Here is a 6,651-nt window from a genome sequence, read left to right on the forward strand (position 1 = left end):
GTTTTGGGGGGTATCCCCAACTACTATTATTGTCCCATATTCTGTTCATCAGGTTAAAGTTTTGTGTGTTACCATTGATGATTGGGCCATCCTTCAGTGTGGGCTTGAAGGATTAATAGATAATCATTACCCCAAGCATCCTTTATTATCCTTCTTTAGAGAGCATCTTGTGATTTTTCCAAACATTACATCAGCTGCCTCTATGACTTGGGCCCCAAATATGTTTACTGATGGTTCTAAAATGGGCTGTGGGGCCTATTTGGTAGAGAAACAAGAGCCCATGTTATGTCATTTCCCGCCGGACTCTCCTCAAGTAGTTGAACTAAAAATAGTAATTGAATTTTTTAAAATTGCCAGTTTGCTTTTAATTTGATATCTGATTCGGCTTATGTTGTTAACACTGTTAAAATTCTTGAAACCGCTGGTCCCGTTAAAATTAATAGTACTGTTTGTGTATTATTGAAGGATTTGCAAAGTTTAATTTGGCAACAAAGAGAGTTATTTTATATTCAGCATATTCGTGCACATACAGAATTACCCGGACCATTAAGTAAAGGAAATGATGTTGTAGATCAATGGACTAGAATGGAATGTATATTTATGAGTTCTTCATTGGAACAGGCTAGACAATTTCATCAGACTTTTCATGTGAATGCTAAGACTTTGCAGATGAAGTTCCACCTGTCCCGAGCTGATGCCCGACAGGTGGTCTTAGATTGTCCTCAATGTATAATCCATCATCATCCCCCTGGCATGGGTGTCAATCCACGGGGCTTGTCCCCCCTTAAGATCTGGCAGATGGATGTGACACATGTTTCTGAATTTGGAACTTTAAAATATGTTCACGTATCTGTAGATACGTGTTCTGGGATCATTCATGCCACCCCTTTGAGTGGAGAAAAGGCATGCAATGTCATCTCGCATTGCCTAGAGGTATGGGCTGCTTGGAGCAAACCCCAGCAGCTAAAAATAGATAATGGACCTGCCTATACAACTCAGACTTTTATGTCCTTTTGTAAACAGATGGAAGTTCATGTCTCCCATAGCTTGCCATATAATCCTCAAGGGCAAGGAATTGTGGAGTGTGCTCATCGCACCTTGAAGGAGCTGTTCAAAAACCAAAAGAGTGAATTGGTCAAGGCCATAACCCAAAAGAAAGAATAGCCCTTGCCCTTTTTACCTTAAATTTTTAAAATTTGGATGTGGATGGCCTTTCTGCTGTGGATCATCATCAGTGCAGCAGAGGTTCCTTGAAGGGATTTGTGAAGTGGAAGGATGTGATCACGGGCATATGGCATGGTCCTGATCCAGTGTTGGCGTGGGCAAGAGGATCTGTTTGTGTTTTTCCCCAGGATCGTTTGGAGCCTCTGTGGGTTCCCAAATGACTGACGCAGAAGTGTGCCACGCAAAATGAAAAGAGCGTTCCTGAAGGTTCTGTGCGTCCTCCTGCTCCTGTTCCTGATGGAGAGCCAAGCAGAACCGAAGAAATTGATCAGCAAATTTTGAGGATCTGATGCATCAACTGAGATTGTCTGTGGCTATAGTCAATTCCACACGGGAGGATGTTGGGTTAGCCTCTGGCTTGTCATCTTGGAAAGAATGGGCAGGCATGGGGGTTATGGTTGGTCTCCTATTGCTGGTCTTCCTTGTGGGGTGTATTTGCAGGATCAGGTTCACTCAAAGGCAGAATGCAGCCATGATTGTGCAGGCATTTACAGCCATTGAGGCAGGACAGTCTCCCCAGGCATGGCTGGCAGTCATGCAAAAATGATCGTCACGTTCAGGCTGTAAGGCGAAGCACTGCACTCTGGGTCAGCTTCTATCGGCCCCGAGAAGAGCACATCTGATTGCATGTGGGTTGATACCCCAGGCCCCGCCTCTGAGAAAAAGGTATCGGACGGGTCTGGTACTCTTTGGGTGGATGACACCTAAGTGAGAATTAGTACAATGTCCCTGTTTCCAGCATCAGAGATCAGACCTCTACTCTTGCCTATTTCGTTTAAAAACTAAAAGGGGGAACTGTGGAAAGCCACTTGAGCCACACCCCGAGATGGAGCTGGCTTCCGCCATCCCGAGAGAGAGCAGTCTCGTAAACAAAGCCCTTATTTGGCTAAGCTTGCTGCCCTTGGTTGCTTCCGCATTTGGAGACCTATCCGCTTTCGCCATGTGGCCTATTGGGATTGGCTAAGCTTGGGAGTGCTTAACGGCCGAGGGTGTTGCCTTTGGTGCTGAAGACTGTTGAAGGTTCCTGAATAAACTGCTAAAAGAAGAGCCCGTGGGTTGTGTCTTTCTTGCTGGTCGAGGCGGAGGCGATAGGTCTTCAATTCTATTTCATTGATATACCTGCCTGTCTTTGTACCAATACCATGCTATTTTTATCACTATTGCTCTTAGTACAGCTTGAGGTCAGGGAGAGTGATTTCCCCAGAAGTTCCTTTATTTTTGAGAATAGTTTTCACTATGCATACACACACACACACACACACACACACACACACACACACACACACACAAAGGAAACATAAATGGAATCACCAAGTAACAGGGGAAACAGAGCCCCAGCTAGTGAAACCTTCGGTGCTAGGAATGGATTACATCTAGTTGAGCTGTTGGCTAATGGACTCACATGGAAACCTCTTAGACATCTCGGGCTATTGTCAAGGCTGTTGCTTGCTCTCTGCAAACTGATGGTAAGGCCCTATTGCTGAGGACAACACCTACATATCTCACTGAACATGAAGTAGTTGAGCTGGTGTAAAACTAGAGCTTTCCCCACTAATGACTTGGGTCCGTGGTATTTGAAGATGCACTGCACACTACCCTTGGAGAAAGGTAACCCCCTACTCAACTACAAACCCTTCAGTCTACAATGTTGAACTGACTGCTTCATATGCTCATCCAACTGTGGCATAAAGGTTGTAGAAGAAACCAGCCACTGTCTGATTGGAATTAGGGTTTACTCACTTCATGAGATGGAATCAATGCATGATTCTGTTTGGGTGGCCAAGAACTTGAGACTGGATGGGAGGCCACGGACCCAGGGGAAAACAAAATACTACTGTTCTGCTAAAGGAAGATAGTAATAAAATGACTTTTAACAACATTCTGCTATACTGTAGATCAGTGTGTCTCAGTCAGCATCAGAGAAATGTCCTCTTGCAGAAGATAAGGGCAAGTACAGAGATCCACAACTGGAAGATTGCAGAGAGTGGGACACCTGGGCATACTCAGTCCTTATTTGGATGTCTTCAGCAGTCCATCCCCTCTGGGCTCAAGGGATTCTGCAGAAAAGGAGTGGAAAGATTGTAAGAGCCAGTGGGGATGAAAACAACAAGGAATGCATGCCTTCCAGACACAAAAGAACAGATGCTCATATGAAGTCACAGAGACTGAGGGAGCACACACAGGGCCTTCACAGATCTAAGCCAGATGGGGTCCCGGTGCTGATAGGGGGATAGACACTAGCCCCCATCCCTGTCCCAGAAGCTATCTCCAAATGTCAACCACTTGCAACGTAAAAGTTTTATCCAATGGAATCTTACTGAGTATAACAAACTGCAAACAAAGTATTATTGGAAATGTTTAGTCTCATAATGATTTGTTTGGAGATTTTCCCCCCTTAGTTGTCTTTTGTTTATCTGTTATGGTTTCTGATTTTGTGTTTTTATGGATATGCGTTTATGTATTTCTTGTAATTTTTCCTCTATTCTTTTTGTTTGTTTTCTTCTCTCTATATATCTGTTTGCTTTGTTTTATTTTGGTTTGTTTTTTTAGCCTGCTTGTGTGTGTGTGTGTGTATGTGTGTGTGTGTGTGTGTGTGTATGTGTGTGTGTGTGTGTGTGTGTGTGTGTGAGAGAGAGAGAGAGAGAGAGAGAGAGAGAGAGAGGAATAAGGTGGGGAGAGGGATGGCGAGAATCTGGTAATAGGTAAGGAAGATTACAGTGTGATCAAATATATTATATGAAAAATTTATTTTTAATTTTAAAAAGTTAACAGAAATAGTAGAGGTAAATGATATCATAGATCAAACAGATCTAACAGATACCTATAGAACATTCCATCTAAACACTAGAGAGTACATATTTTTCTCAGCAGCCCCTAAAATGTAGACTAATGTATGTTAGTATATTTTTAAAGCTATTTTATTGCGTTCTTATATCTATCACCCTTCTAACCTTTACCCTGCCCCAATTTCTTCAACTCTGTAACACTAGGTAGGAGAGAAAGAAAGGGGGTATAGAACTCTTTAGCCTACTTCCCACTGGTTAGAGGTGTTAGGTTCCTTGGGGCAAGTCCAGTTTTTTTCTTCTATTCAATTTCTTCTTCTCATCTCTTTGCTCATGAGCATTTGACAAACTGCAACAAGAGTAAGCAGCGGCAGCAGCAGGGACAGTAGTAGCCTCCACAGGCCCTCTTGGGACTCTTCCATTTATACCCTCTCCAGAGTCCTCAGAATTAAACTGGCAGCTGGCAAAATCACACCCTGGTTAATGCACAAGGCAAATCATAGTCACCTGCTTTGAAGCAGCTTCTTATCCCACACCTGGGATTAAAACAAAAACATGTTCACACAGTATACCTGGCTTTTTACAGAAACCAAAATTCTCACTACATTTCCCCTTTTAATCCAATACATAGCTTTTTCTCTAACAACAATAAGCTATATACAATAAGAACAAATTATATTTACAATATTTGTTGATATGTACTTGGCAACTTCAGAGAAAGTACTCCACTATCTATCCTTATTCAAAGTTTTTGATTTTTGTTTGTTTGTTTTTGTTTTTGAGACAGGGTTTCTCTGTATAGCTCTGGATGTCCTGGAACTAACTGTATAGACCAGGCTGGCCTCGATCAGAAATTCACCTGCCTCTGCCTCCTAAGTGCTGGGATTAAAGGCATGCTCTAGCACCACCTGGCCTATCCAAAGTTTTGTACCTAAATCACTTTCATATCATAATTTGCATTTATCAACCTAAAAACATTTTTTTAGACTCTAAAATTTTTTCTTAAATCCTAAACAACTTAAGCTTTTATGCCTTTAATCTTTAGTAAGGAAAACTATAAGGCTATTAACTATCTAGTCTTCAACCTCATCAGAGACCTGAGAAGGATAGATATTACCTGAGTAAATGGGAAGTGCAGAGCCAGCAGCTTCCAAAACTATAGAAATGAGACACTGTTGGCTGTCTCGACAGTCATCTGAGGCTCCTCTGTATTGTTGGGGCATCCAATCTTTGGTCAGCAGGCCCATAAAATCTGACAGACTTTTTTGTGAAGCAGGAGATACGATGGACTAGCCAACCTCATCTCTGAAAATTGGACAGTCAGCTTTCCAGTGGCCTGCTTGTCCACAGTTTGGACAGCCTGCTGTCAGCAGTTGGGGTAAGGGCAGGGTTTTGCACAGTAGCTCCATGTGGAGGTTCTTCAGTGGCCATCATCTTCTTTGAAGTAGATTGGTGTGCTGCCAGGAGTTGATGTGTATCTTGGTCAGAAAGGTTGTCTCATTATTAAAACATCTTAAATGCCATATTCATCCTTTAGATCTCTGAAGTGTTTCTATCAATATTATATCTGAATAGACAAACATTTTTTGTTTCTAGATTTTTATTATCTGCTTAACTTTGAAAACATATACAAGAGACTAAATAAAGCTTATTTGTGTAATTAACTAAGCTAGTGCCTAACAAGACTACAAGTAAAATTATTTATATGTGACTATTAACTTGCACTTCTTAATTATCCAAAACAGTTTGCAATAGTAGTTTTTCATAAGACCAGAAGTTTATATTATATTTAAAAATGAGTTACATATATACAAAACATTAATCAAGAATTGAACAAAATAATCTTAAAATTCTATCAATATACAACAATCTATGCCAATGTAAAATATTTGAGACTTGTTGCTTTCTTAGTCTGAAAGGAGATTATCAATGTACCCAACACTTTCAGATTAGATTTTTTGTTTTTGTTTTTGTTTTAATAACTTAGTAATTCTTGGCTGCTCTTGTTTGAAATGGTTAGTCCCTCAAGTTGTTTCCTGACAGCAAGAGATTGTCTTGTGTGTTCCTTCTGGGCCCGCACTCTGTTTTCCAATGATGCTCCTCACCACAAAGTCTGCAAACCCTAGGAAGCAGGCTTTGGACTTTGTTTAGGGGGAACCCATTGCTACCAGAAATGCTTATTTGCTTCTCCAGCAGAAAGTACCATAGTTCTTAGAGTTAACACAGCAAGCATTTTGAGCTCTGAGTCTTTTAGTCTGGAATTTCCTTTGTAAGTGGTCAGCCTCACTGTAATTAAAGCAGTAGGCATTTTACTATTGGAGACCTTGTGTGACGACTGGGAAAGCTAAGGGTGGCGCTCTTGTAACCCAGACTCCACCTCCTGTGGCACTGTTGGCTCAAGATAAACCCTTTCTCTTGAAATGGACTGTTTTTTTTTTTTTTTTACCCTGTCATCTTGCACAGCCTCCCCCTCTTCCTGTCTGTACACAGGCTCCTCATTACACCTGGGGTTACAGGGACTTGAAACTGGAAGTCAGTGGCTCGGGGCCCTGGCCACAATATGCCTTCTAGCACAGCCTAAATCTGACTGGAGCCTGTCCTTCCTGTGATCCTGGTTGTGTCAGAACTCCTCAGAGTCAAGCTG

Source organism: Mastomys coucha, unplaced genomic scaffold (genome assembly GCF_008632895.1).
Source record: "Mastomys coucha isolate ucsf_1 unplaced genomic scaffold, UCSF_Mcou_1 pScaffold6, whole genome shotgun sequence".
NCBI classification, from domain to species: Eukaryota; Metazoa; Chordata; class Mammalia; order Rodentia; family Muridae; genus Mastomys; species Mastomys coucha.